Below are 14765 nucleotides of genomic sequence, written 5' to 3' on the forward strand. Positions count from 1 at the left end.
GTAAGGCAAGCAGCTGTGAGAGGAGGCATTTTACCTCACCTGCAAATTGGTCCCAGTGGGGCTCAGTGGATGCTAGATTTTGTTCTGCACTCTGGGCGCACAGCACTAGTGCAGGTAATCAGAAACAAATCAAGCTAAATATACTCCCATCAGGGGAAGTTATGGTACTCCCACCCAGTATCCAGAGTTACTGCAGTATATGGGAATAATCCCACAATAATCAGTATGTGTAATGGATCACTTAAGTGGGCAAGATTGAAAGTGCTCAGAATGAAAGTGCTCCCCCATTTTATGTATGTCTTGAGAGGAATTTCTCAGTACTTTTCACAACAATATTCTAAATGAATCAATATTTTGTAAGGTTCTCAATGGCTTCCTCCCCTCAGCTATCCCTCCAAATAATGCAGTTACCAACAGATGAAGCGGGGGTATTGGTGTTGTATTTCCTTATCTGGAACTGCACCAGAGAGTACACCTGTTGGTGGGCACTCAATTGCTACAGGGATTTGCCATTTTTAATCTTTTTATGTGCTCTCTTACTAAGGTGTCCTCAGATCTAAGCACAGCCAGGGAGGGCTGGCACCCTACTGTTCATCTTAGCTGCATGAAAAGTCTTGGGACAGATTAACAATGACATTTTATGCACGCCCTGGGGCAACCCTTGTTTAAAAATTTGAAGTTGTACATTTATCTGGGCAGGGGTAGAGCGCTGGTCAAGTTAAACCAGTTAACTGATATTGTGTCCTCTTTTCAGATCTGAGGAAAAACTGTAGCTTATTGATAACCACAAATTGGCAAAGCATTCAGTTGCACAACCTCCTGATTTTTGTATTTGGCCCTGCGGTCCTTAAAACATCTGAATCTTCTACTGCGTTGGGAACCGAAGTCCACCATTCTGCATCTGTAAAGTGGTCTCCAACAGAAATAGGAGTATGAGGCTTCTCTTCTGTCTGCCAGAATACCTGATAATGTTTTACTGATTGCATTACCTGGGCAGTCTGACCATTCTTTTGAGATGGTAAATACTTTAGTTCTTGTATCTAGGTCACTGGCCCACCCTATTCATACATAAATATGCCCTTAAGGCAAGATTTGAAAACGAAAGAACTATTGGGGAAGTGTTCTCCAAGATATCTCCTTTTGTAGAGGAAATATTTGGAGTAATGAGGAGAGCCAGAGATGGCTTTTTGTGATTGTTCTGTGTGCTAAAATAATGTGTAATTTTCTCAGGGAATATTTCCTAAATTTTGATGGATGAAGCATGGGCATAGGCAAGGGGTGTGGGGGGCAGAGAGGGGCAGCTGCCCCCCTTAAATCAATAAAACTCAAAAAAATACATAGCAAACTGAGGTTCTGCCCCCCCAACAAAAGGCATGCCACCCCTAACAAAAATCCTAGCTACGCCCATGAGGTCAATCTTCTGACTTGAAATTGGGTGTCCCAATTTCAAGGCTTTGTTCCCCTCTCACAGTGCTGCCCTGGCAGTGAGTGAGAGTGGCAACAGCAGATCACAGAGGCCACGCAGGGCCTGAGACTTACCTGCCATCCACGCAGTGGATTGGACTCTCCAAGGTTGGTTCTTTGGATCAGATCTGCATGAATTTTGCCTCTCTTCCCCTCGCAGTTTGGTGATCTGCAAGCTTGATGGTCTGGCCTGATGATGTCATTCACCAGGGCACCTTTCAGAGAGAGGGGGGGCAGGGATTAAAAGGGCTACAGTGCAGATTGGAGCTGGCAACAGCAATGGTTGAGTCCTGAGCAACTAGCAAGATGGATAAGAGGGCAGAGGGAAAGGGAACGAGGGCTGATGCCTAGTGCTAGGGTCTCATCCGGTTATGTGTGAGGTAATGAAGAGATGGCAGTAGTACCTCTGAGCATGTACTGAGTAAGTGTGCACCTATTTCCTCCACCACCCTTTCCCCCCAGTCAGAAACACCTTGCATTCCTCAGATGAAAATGTCCTGATTTTCATCTGAGTGATGTTGGAAGGTATGAATTATTAGTGTTTTATTACTTCCTTTTCTCTCCATCTCCTAGCTATCACTCTGCCCAAGCCTTTTGTATTCAAACATTTCCCTGATACATCTGGGCCTCCATTTCACCCTCCCATATCCCTAAAAACACTCTTATACAGCAACAGTAGCCCCCCTCCATCTAGCCCTGCCACTATAATGAAGTGTAAGCTACAGACCCAGGCCTCAGGCATTGGTTGCCATAGGGAGCATGTGTTTGTGAAACATGTGAATGGAGACATGTGCACTAGGAAAAATATATTCCCAGCCCTTCCAAATGCTCTATTATTCTCATGCTGAATTGAGACCTGACCAAGGGTCAATTCTCATATAATGAGTGTGGCACCATTGCTGCTTCCCATACCACTTTAACACAGGCAGGACATGCTAAAACAGGCTAATACTGTCGGGTGTGCGTGCAGGAGCCAGGCCCTGTGACCAATAGGACTCTGCAGGACTGGAGCCTTCCTAAGTTTGTTCTGAAGAGGCAAGGCACGGCGACAGGAACCGTTCACAGGTTGGATACTAGCCCGGTGCCTTTGGGACTGGGGGGTGCGCCGCTTGATGTCCGGGATGGGTGTATCATCGCAGCCGGCTCTAAATTCCAGAGGGGCTGCTCCGAACCCAGGTCCTTGAGCAGTGCCATGATATGTGAACTGCCGGACATGGGGGATACGCGAAGACACTGCAGCTATTGGCCTGAGCTTTCTGGTGGCCAGGGGTTCACGCGGACATTAAGAAGTACGTGCGGTCCTGTGAGACTTTTGATCGGACCAAGGTGCCACGGCAGAGACCCTTGGGGCTTCTCCAGCCATTACCCACCCCCCACAGGCCATGGTCAACACTTTCTATGGACTTCATCATGGACCTCCCTGTGTCCAAAGGACAGTTGGTCATTCTGGTGGTGGTGGATTCACTCACCAAGATGGCACACTTCATCCCAGCTCGAAGCCTCCCCACAGCGCAACAGACAGCCCACTTGTTTCTTGAACCCATGTTCCGGCTACATGGGCTCCCGGATGCAGTGATCTCCGATAGGGGTCCCCAGTTCATGTCCCGGTTCTGGGCGGCCTTCCTCAAGGGACTGAGTATTGAGAGGCGCCTCTCTTCCACATACCACCCTGAAACACATGGCCAGACGGAGAGGGTTAATCAAGTCCTGGAGCAATATCTCCACTGGTTCCTGAGCTACCATCAGGATGATTGGATGGACCTTCTGCCACTGGCTGAGTTTGCCTATACAGTGGTGCCCCGCAAGACGAATGCCTCGCAAGACGGAAAACTCGCTAGACAAAAGAGTTTTCCGTTTTGGAGGTGCTTCGCAAAACGAATCTCCTATGAGCTTGCTTCGCAAGACGAAAATGTCTTGCGAGTTCCTGCGGTTTTTTCCCCCCTCCCCCCCTTTTTCTAAGCCGCTAAGCCGCTTATCAGCTGATCCGATAAGCCGATAAGCCGCTAAAAGCACTAATAGCGCTAATCCGTCAATGGGCTTGCTTCGCAAGACGAAAAAACCGCTAGACGAAGAGAATCACAGAACAGATTCTTTTCGTCTTGCGAGGCACTATTGTAACAACACCTGCCATGCCTCCACGGGACAGAGCCCTTTCTACGCTAACTACCGGCGGCGTCTCTTGTGCCTTCCGCCAATGATCGGGTCTCCCACATCCAGGAAACACAAGCTGACCTGATACGGCACCTATCGAGAGCCAAGGCAGATTATAAGGCGCAAATGGATTGACCGCGCCAGCAGGGGCCTGCGTTCCAGGTTGGGGACAAGGTCTGGCTGTCGTTGGAGCACCAACACACTGGACATCCATTGGCTAAGGTGGACCAGGGACCATTCACCACCCTGCAGCAGATCAATCCGGTCGCCTACAAGTTGGAGCTTCCCCCCTCCCTGAAGATCCACCCAGTGTTTCACGTATCCCAGCTGAAGCATTGCCCCACCGCCAGTCCAGGTTGGCGGCCATGATGAGTTCCAGGTTGCCCAGATTCTGGACTCGAAATGGCTCCGTTGCAAGCTCTAATGTCTAATTGACTGGGTGGGCTACGGGCCAGAGGAACGATCGTGGGAGCCGGCAGACTTCGTGCACACGCCCACCAAAGTACGGGCCTTCCATCGGAGGTTCCCAGACAAGCCTGGGCCATGACCAGGGATGGAACCCCATTTTCCTATGGGGGGGAGTACTGTCAGGTGTGCGTGCAAGAGCCAGGCCCTGTGACAATAGGACTCTGCAGGACTGGGGCCTTCCTAAGTTTGTTCTGAAGAGGCAAGGCGCGGCCACACAGGTGAGGCCAATTGGTAACTCACAACACCTGGTGGCAAGAGCAGGGAAGGGATATAAGGTCAGCATTTTCCCTTCAGCTCTTTGCCACAACAACACGTTTCCTGCCTTTCTGCGTTTGACTCCTTGACTCTCAGACCCTTGACTTCATGACTCCTTGCTTCCTGACCGTTGGACCCTTGGCTTCTTGACTCCTGGATCTCTAACCCTCGGAATCTAGGTTTTCTGACTCCTGTCTTCTGGATTCCCGTTCCTGCTCCCACCCCGCTATCTTGCCCCCGGTCCCAACATCCCCAGCCAGGACTTCGATCGCCCGTGAACCGGACCGTGACAAATACCATAAAATTGGCTTTTGGGTGTTCTGCCCCAGAGTCTTACCAGGTAATAACTCACAGAACCTCTCTATCTGCTTAGGAATTTTTCAGATGTAACTTCTACATCCCTGCTCTTCGCAAAATACTATCTTCCTTACACTTTCCATCTCCTATGGAACAGCACAAACATCCTGCTTGTTTAAGTAGGCAGGAGAGGAGAATGGGTGCAAGAGCCAGGGGAAGAATGGGATGGTAAATCTGCATTCCCCTTGTGGTTGAAGGAGAAAGAAGAGTATTCTAGACCCTCCAAGTGTCCCTATTTTCCAGGGACAGTCCCGCATTTACAGAAGTCATCCTGGTTTCTGATTTTATCCCTGAATGTTCCACTTTTCCTTAGGATGTCCCTATTTTAATCGGATAAATGTTGGCAGCTATGGAGTTATGCAACCCCCCAAGCCAAGAAGATAAGTAACTATACAGCTTTTAGAAGATATTGGAAGGCAGCCATGTATAGGGAAGTTCTTAACCTGAGGTACCACTTTAGTTAATGGGGCCTCCCGCTACCGCCGTGCGATTTCTGTTCTCATCCCGAAGCAAAGTTCTTAACCCAAGGTACTATTTCTGGGTTAGCAGAGTCTGTAACCTGAAGCATCTGTAACCCAAGACCTCAGTTTAAGAACAGCCCTGTTTACAAACTATTCAGTTTACGAACTCCACAAAACCGGAAGTAGTGTCCCAGTTTGCAAACTTTACCTTGGTGTAAGAATGGAAGCCGAAGGGTGGAAGGGCACTGGTGGCGGGAGGCCACATTAGGGAAAGCGCACCTCTGTTTAAGAACGGGTTCGGTTTAAGAGCAGACTTCTGGAACGGATTGTTTGTAAACCAAGGTACTTTACCACTGTACTGAGAAGGAGCAAAGAGTGTTACAATATCACAGGTTTCTTTTGCTATGACATACCACATAATAAAGATGCATGAGACTAAGAATAATGGCACAATCCAGCTCATTCTAACTTTAAATCTGTAAATGCCTGAGTCACATATACACTCCTTCTTATTCAAGCATTTTAACAATTTTGCACTTAATGTACAAGGAAAAATACCATCAAATAATTCAGTCCACTACTTTAACATGTTCTTGAATAAAAGGCCCAGTTTAGTTGCATGTTTTCCAATATTCACATACCACTGAAACATCCTCTTCTCTCCCTTCCAGATCACCCTTTTTAGCATGCTTTAGCTGAATCTGTGCAGCCTCTTTTCAATCTTTCTTTCAATCTTTCAGTCTTTGTTTTCCTCACTTCTATAATGTTTCATTCCTTTCATATTTTTTAGCTTTTTCTCACTCCCTCTTGATTCTCTTAATGTCTTCTGCATTTTATGTGTAGTTTGCCTTCTGCATTCATACCTAATGCAATTGCACTCTTAGAAATTCTCTCTAGCGGCATATCTGAGACACTTTGAAGGTAAATTACATCTATAAAGCAAGGTCCCTGGAGACTTTAAAAGCCCATTTCTCTTCTATTAGACTGAATAGAAATACTCATGAGCAAGTAAAAGCGACCACTTCCTTTCACAAATAATTCAGCATTCTACCTCAGGGGCTGTGCGGCAAAGAAGGAACCAGAAATGGATGTACCCACAAATTTACATCACTCTAATCATCTCACAAGACTGATAACACAAATCCCCAACAATGACTGTTTATGAAAATACTTTGTACCTGCTCAGTGGCATAGCTAGCCGCTTGGGTGCCCGGGGAGCAGGGCGAGCTGCCCATGGGGGCAGGGTGAGCCATCCATGGGGCGGGGCAAGCCGCCTATTGGGAGGGCAAGCCAAGGCAGGGCGCGCTGCATGGAGCCTCTCCACAACCTCCCCCTCAACTGTAGGGTGGCTGAGGCGGTGGGCAGATGCAAGCCCCATGCTGCTGTTTCAGGCAGTGCCTGGAGCCTACAGGCACCCAAGCCACCACGTCACTCCCAGGAGAGACACACAGCTCGGGCATGCTGCAGGCCCCGCGGTAAGCGCCGGCCCCCGCGGTGTGGCGCCCAGTGCCAGCCGCGTTTCGTTGCATTTGTTGACTGAACTAAAAAGTTTAGTGAGCCCAATTTTTTTAAAAAACCCCTCACATTTTTGTCATTTTGTCACCCTCCTCAGTGATGACACCCGGAACAGCCCGCACCCATCACACACCCCTTCCTACGCCACTGTACTTGCTTATATGTCTGGCAGGCTGGGCAACAAATATCCCATGGCTTACATACAACACAAGTAACACTTATGTACAGCCAGAGCTCCTGTTGTTATCCCAAGAATGCCAAACTTCATTTTTCTTAAAGTCACATTCTAGTCCTCATGGTTAAAGAGTAAAGATGGAACATGTGATGTTAATAAAAAGTAAAGAATCTGAAACATTAAACAAAAAGGCTGCAAGTCATTTGTACTTATGCTCTAGTGATTTTTAAATCCCTACATTTTTAAGATCAGAGGATTTCGCCACCACAGCCATTCTTTACAACCAGGCTCATTCACATAAAGAAGGCATCCTGCAGCATTTCCTCACTGAAGCTGTCACATATGCCACTGTTCCAGCACTGTAGTCTGGTATAATAGTGGCTCTTGCATTCTGCAAATGTTAGTGACCTGAAGCTACAATTGCAGTTCACCTGTGAGCTATTTCTCTGAAAATGAGGTCTGGTTTGTCATTTGCCCCTCTCACTCTCCTTTGCTGTGGGAGTAGTTGTGTTTTCCCAAGGCAAATCCACAACTGATCTGTTCTTCCCAAATCAGAAGTAAATGTGCAAAGGTACAAAATGGCATAGTCTGTTAGCTAGATGTCCTTTAGGCATCATCGGGAGAAAATATTCTTGGTATATTGTAGGCCATTTTTGTGGGGGCGTGGGGGTGTCCATGAAAGTGAAAGAACAGCACTTATAGCCTATAGCTTCCAGCTAAAACCACTCCAATGTCAATCATTTAGGACTGACAACCTTTTAGAACCTGTCAGCACAATTGGAGATTTTGGCAAGAGTGACCTGGGCACCACCCATTCTGATAGCTCTTCCCCCTCCCGCAACTCCCCCCCCCCGAAAGACGAAATGTGTGTGTATGCACGCACGCATACGCGCGCACACACACACACACACACCTCTTAATCCAGATTGTTGCACCATGGCAGTGCTGAAAAGCACTGAATATATAATTTTTACAATTAAGTAAATTAAGGCAAATGTGATTTGTGATTTGAAGCCAGAGGTCCATTTGCTTATCTGTGCCCGTAAAGCTAAAAAAAAAAAAAAAAAAAACAGAAATAGAAATTTGGGTTTGCACAAGAGCAGTTCAAGCCAGGAAAGGATTTGGAGTTGTTCCCATGCCAATTTGTTTCTTCCCCATTACCTTTCACACCTCTTGTAAGGTAAAGGTAAAGGGACCCCTGACCATTAGGTCCAGTCATGACCTACTCTGGGGTTGCAGTGCTCATCTCGCTTTATTGGCTGAGGGATCCGGCGTACAGCTTCCGGATCATGTGGCCAGCATGACTAAGCCGCTTCTGGCAAACCAGAGCAGCGCACGGAAGCACCATTTACCTTCCCACCGGAGCAGTACCTATTTATCTACTTGCACTTTGACGTGCTTTCGAACTGCTAGGTTGGCAGGAGCAGGGACCGAGCAACGGGAGCTCACGCCGTTGCGGAGATTCGAACCGCAGACCTTCTGATCGGCAAGTCCTAGGTTTAACCTACAGCGCCACCCGCAACCCCACACCTCTTGTACTGCAAGGCTAATTTTTATTTTTAAATGTTTTTGTGCAAGAGGAATTCTGTGAAAAGGAGCTGCTTAACAAAATTAAGATACACATAAAGGACAGTCTGCATCCTTTCCTTTGGGTTGACAGAAACAAAAGTGGCTTGTTGTTGTTGTTTAGTCGTGTCTCACTCTTCGTGACTCCATGGACCAGAGCACGCCAGGCACTCCTGTCTTCCACTGCCTCCCGCAGTTTGGTCAAACTCAAGTTGGTAGCTTCGAGAACACTGTCCAACCATTCTAAGTAGATTCTAAGTAGAAGGCTTAGGGTAAAAAAACAGCTAGTGCCAGGAAGATATCTGGCTGGGAAAGAAAATTGGAACCATCAAGTGTCTTCCTCCAGTACACACTTTCCTTCCTCCTGCCTGACTGCTGGTTTGAACTTGAAGATTAGTTTGAAGATTCAAAATTTATTCTTCCTCTTTTGTGGTGGGAGGGAGAAGGTCTCAGGGACGCGGACTTATAAAAAATATTGGGGGGGCCCGGGAAAGCTCATGAATAATAAATAAGCTCATGAATATGCAAATAAAGTGGCTCCGGCCCTAAATAGGGCAAGCCACGCCCCCCCCAGCCAGCCGATTGGCTGGCTGGGAGGTGTGGCCAGTCGGGATTCCCCTGTTCTCGCGGGATTTCCGGCAGTGCCTTGGCAGTGGCGGTGGTGCTGCGAAGCAGCGAGGCAGGAGCCCCCGCCATTAGGGCGCGCGGCTGGCTGGCTGGCTGGCGAAGGAGCAGGTGGGGAGGAGGCGGGGGCGGCGGCGGCGCTCTGCTGGAAGGGCGCCCGAGATTATTGGGGGGGCTGAGCCCCCCCAAAATTTTTTTTGAGGGGGCTCGAGCCCCCTCAAGCCCCATGGCGCCTATGGAAGGTCTTCACTCTTTAGTCCATGCTGTTAGTGTTTTCACCTTACTTTCCGATGTTTTAAGATGCGCCCCTCACTTTTGGTATCAGAGCTGAGCTGAAGGGGAGGGGCATCATAAAACAGTGAAGTACATAGCTAAGGCAGGGGAGGGAGTAGATTTTGCTCCCCAAACTTCTTTTAGAGTAAAAGGTTAATCTTCTCACCACCACTACCCTACTTTATATTCAAACTTTCACTGAGCATTTAATACACATGTGTGCATTTGGTTAGGCCCTTAGTCTCTTCAACTTTCTGCCACCTGCTATTTCCTCAGCTCCTTTGAATGTGTACGCTCTTTCTGCGTGCACTCAAGTGTGTACTCACTTTCTTTAGACAACTTGACCAGTTTTGCACTCCTACCAAGAACACACAAACTCTTTCCCCTTTCATTAGCTCATTTTTTATCTCACTCTTCTAAACCACCTTTTTCTGTTCTTGTTTTCCTCAGACCCCTCTCTGCCTTATCCAACCTTCCCTCAGCTTTCCATTTCTGGAATACCTTCCTTTAGCCTCCATGTGTTCAGGCTGCTTACCTGTGAGTGCTGCTTCCTCCTGGGACCTCTTCCTGCTGAGCTTTCCAGTCCACATTCTCCATGTGAGAGATTTTGTTTTGTTTTGTTTTGTTTACTTCATCTGGCAAAGTTGGAGCAATATGAAGCCACAGCCTAATAATCTCCCTCAGCAGATGGAATGTTCACAGAAACTGTAAAACCTCACAGTAGCTCAGCCAACTCAGGAACCAGAGGCTTCATTGCCACTGCTTTCAAAATTGACACAAAACCTCTTAGAAATGCACCACAGAATTGATTGTCCACATTTAAAACTGGGATTAGAGAAGGCTGATAAACTAATGTAGCTTAGCCAAAAATAAAAATGCATAAATCCACAGAATAAAAAAGAGATATGGCTCATGTAGTTCAGCCCTGAAGTACAAACATAGCCAAAGAAAGAACACTTTGAATTAATTGGTTTAAAATATGCATTTGCTCAAATAAAGGTATTATTTCAAACAAGAAAACATTATTGTAAAATCAGATTGCAATCGATTCAATTTGTTCCACATAGAAGGTTCAGATATGATCCAAATCTAGGGGGTGGGGGAAAACTCTCCTACCCCTCACCACTTAAAGTAATATTTTCATTTATTAGTTTCGCCGAAGGCAGAAAGTTCCTCTCACTCATTCTGGCTATGATTGTGTCTGAGAGCAGGAATAATTCTGGTCCCTTCAAACAGCTGTCTACTGCTGCCCTCTTGCTGGTTTTTAATAAGTAATCTCCAGCCAGGAGCAGCCATGGTAACAATAAATGTGTCACCAGCCTTACATGCTTCCTTTGGTGGTGATTCTAGACCATTTATCATCATAAAAAATGGCTTGTGTCATCCTGAATGATATTAAAAGTTGCTCCAGGACTTTAGTAATGAAACAACGTGCCTGCCAGACCTATGGAGAAGCTGAGAACACACAGCGTTTCCCTCACAGCTAGTCGTCAGTCATCTGCTTGCTCTCTCAGGATAACTAAAGTTTTTTAGACCGTGTCTATGGAAGTCTTTGGAGACCAGCCAGCAACATTTTATTAACTTGTCTTTATTTCTTCTGATCCAAAATTTGTGGGTGCTACTGTCTCAAACCTTAGGAGTTCCCAAGAATAACTAACATTTCTCATCAGTGGCTGAGAGGTTTTCCGGAAAATTTCCCAGCAATTCTACTGGTTCAATAGGACCATCCTAATTAAATGCTGGGAAAGGAGAATTTGACTCACATGGTCATTGGGGTCTGACTTGGGCAACCTTGCCAAACAAGTGGCTCACTAGGACATAGTTATTTTTGTTTTATAGCCCAAACCATCCATGTGACTCAGGATAGATTATAATTTTAAGTAAGTACATGGATCCCTGTCCTTCTAGGACTTGCATCAGTGTCTATTGCTGGTGACAGCGCTGTTTCTGGTGGTTAATGCTTTTTTCAGCCATGGCATGCTAATGTGAGTAAAGAGTCTCTATAAATATGACAAGCATGCTTGGTTTTTCCTCAGGATTAGAGATACCCAACGTAGCTGGAGGGGTGTATTGGTCTTCCCTCAGAAGGTGATTTGGTATCACCCTAGAATCAGATCTCTGCCCAGCATAAATCTTCAGTCCTAGGCAAGATTTTAAAAGACAACTGTACTGTTTCAAACAAAGGGGTCATTTTCAACATGTATGCCCTGTATTAATATTAAAATAAGCCCAGTAAGAAAGGCATCAGTTCAGTTAGTGATGTGGGCTTACTGGCGGGGGGGGGGGAATAAATAGTGAAAATTTCCATAAACATTTCTGGAAAGTTTTCCACAACCCTAAATCAGCTGGTATTTGATTTTGCATGTAGATTTAAAGGTAGTAAACATATGAAAATTGTATGCTGCATTAATTTTATGAGCTGTCCACTCAGAAGTGATTCCTATTAAATTACGTAGGGCTTGCTTATTACCAGATAAATAGGGTTAGGCTGTTTGCGGCAGAAAACTGAAGAACAATTGAACCCAATAATAAACATGAAGATGAATGGCTGCAATACGTACTGTCCATGCTTACATTGGAGCAAATTCAAATGAAACCAGTGAGATAAGTAAACATGGCTAGAACTGGGGTCCACATTTCCCTGCCTGTTAGTAGTACCCCTTTCTCGCCATGGGTCTGGTGCTGCCTTACCCTATGCCAAATGAATGATTATCTTGTTACTGGCAAACCAGAATTTTTTCTGGAATGCATGCCTTAAATTCATGTTCCTCATAGTCAACAGATGAGACTGCCTGGTAGATAACACAGTGAAAGGACAGTGCTCTTGTGCTTAAATCCTGCTTGCTGGCTTCCCACAGCCATCTGGATGGCCACTGTGAGAACAGGATGCTAGACTAGATGGACCGTTGGCCTGATCCAGCAGGCCTGATCCAGCAGACTAAGGCCAGTCTACGGATATTAGTCTCTCTCTGGAAACCATTCAAAGATTAGATATTATATGATTAAAGATTAACAGTCCCAGCCTCTGCTAGGTTCACTTTTAAGAGTAACATAGAAAGAAACATTTGGGCAATTGTCGGTTTCTGTAACTCTATTGCTCCTGGTGTGATTCTGTCTGTCATGCATCTCTTAGAGGCGGCCAAAGTAGGGTCCTCCTGATGCTGGTGGAGCACAACTGGCATCACCCCTAACCATTGGCCACTCTGGCTGGGGATGATGGGATCGGTAATCCCACAATATCTGGAGGGCTGTAGGTTCCCTATCTCTTATTTAGTCTGGACACCTGTGCACAGGGGCGCCGACTTATAAAAAATATTGGGGGGGCCCATACCGGGGTCCTGCCGCTGGTTCGCTCGGGTAGCCGGGAGAACGCAGTTCGAGGTGGCGGTGTTGGGGAGAGACCCTCGCTCAGGGCGCCACTAGACTTGGCGGCCGGCGGCCTATCTGGGGGGTTTTGGAGCGTATTTCGGCGGAGCGATTGGGGAGGAGGGGGCTTGTTGCCGGATTCTTCAGCTGGGCCGGAGATCCGCTGCTGGGGGGTCCCTGGGCCGAGTTGTGAGCACAGCCTGCTGAAGGGAGATCCAGCCGATTGTGCGACGGGGACGGCCGGGGCTCTCCGGCTAGGGCGCGCGGCTGGCTGGCTGGCGAGGGAGCAGGTGGGGAGGAGGCGGGGGTCCTCACTCTCTTAGGAAACGCACCCGCGCGCCCGATTGCCACGAAGTCCGAAGGGTGTGTGTGTGGAATTAAAAAGCAAAAACGAGATACGGGCAGGGCAGGCAAAGAGTTTTCTGCAAGAGGATGGAGGGCAGGTTGAAGAGAAAATCACTCAGGATGAGACAGTCAAATCAGCCATGATAAAATGGGCTCAGGATATTGGGTATAACATCATGTTTGAGGACTGGGAAAGGTTATGGACCACCGGAATGAAATTCACGGCATGTAATGCCTTGAAGGAAAATATTATGAAAATGATTTATAGGTGGTACATGACCCCAGTCAAGCTTGCAAAAATATATCACCTGTCTGATAATAAATGTTGGAAATGTAAGGAGGCTGAAGGGACATTCTTTCACCTCTGGTGGACTTGTCCAAAAGTGAAGGCCTTCTGGGAAATGATCTATAATGAGTTAAAAAAGGTATTTAAGTATACCTTTCCCAAGAAACCAGAGGCCTTCCTCTTGGGCATTGTTGGCCAGAAAGTGTTAAAGAAGGATAGAACTTTCTTTATGTATGCAACTACAGCAGCAAGAATACTTATCGCAAAATATTGGAAGACACAAGATTTGCCCACACTGGAAGAGTGGCAGACGCAATTGATGGACTACATGGAACTGGCTGAAATGACTGGCAGAATCCGAGATTTGGGAGAAGAAACAACGGAAGAGGACTGGAAAAAATTTAAGGACTATTTACAAAAACAATATAAGTTGTATGAATGTTAAAAATTTACACGATTCGGAAACTATAGCTTCAGCAATTAGATTTGGGAAACAGGAAATTATATTTTAAGTAAGAAAAGGTCAAAATCTAAGGTAATACTATGTTTAATTTAAGATATAAGTAACTGATGAAAAGTATGTTAAATTTAGAGGTATAGTATTTGAAAAGTACAAAATAAGGTACGAAACAAGGTAATAATTTGCTGATATCTTTATTATAAAGAATGCAGGGTAAGGGAGATGCGAGGAAGTCCAGTTAGTTATATAAAAAATGTGTTGAATGGTTGGTTTTCTTTTCTTCTTTTTCTTTTTTTCTTTTTCTTGTTCTTTTACTTTTTTCTTCAGTGTATGTTTCTAACTTTGTATTTGAAAACTTAATAAAATATTTATAAAAAAAGAAGAAGAGAAAATCCTTTCGCTTTTCTGGGGCTCAGGGAAGTCTCAGAGCCGGAGGTTGGGGAAGGGACCCCCTTTGCTCTGCCCTCTTCTCCCGTCTTAGATTTGCATGGGGGTCCCTGCCCGAGCTTGCCTGGCCACCGGGCCACACAAGGGCCGCGCTCTACGCGGCGCGCCTTGCTAGCCGCGCAGCTGTCCTCCGCGGCTGCGGAGCGGCCCTGCGCAGGTGCCCAGCCCCTCTGGGCGCCCACTGCGCTGCCAATGACAAGCGGGCGACGTCGCGGGCGGGGAAGGCGTCGCTTTCTTTCCCGATCCTTCATCCTCCCAGTCTTCCAGCCCTTTTTTGGGTTGGAAGCTCGTCTCGTTCGCCCTTCTCCTTTCTTCACCCTGCGCGCAATTTTCCTCCCTCGTCTCCCTCCCCATTTCTCCTTCCTTCCTTCCTGACTGACTGACGGGCTCGGGCTCAGGCTCGGGCTCCGGGTCGGGCTCCGGCTCAGGGTCGGGCTCCGGGTCGGGCTCAGGCTCAGGCTCGGGCTCGGGCTTCGGGTAGGGCTCGGGCTCAGGCTCGGGCTCGGGCAGCCACAGCGTCGGCGGTGTTGGCGCCCTATAAAAGCCGCGGAC

This window comes from Podarcis liolepis (genome assembly GCF_965112155.1).
Source record: "Podarcis liolepis genome assembly, chromosome: 6".
NCBI classification, from domain to species: Eukaryota; Metazoa; Chordata; class Lepidosauria; order Squamata; family Lacertidae; genus Podarcis; species Podarcis liolepis.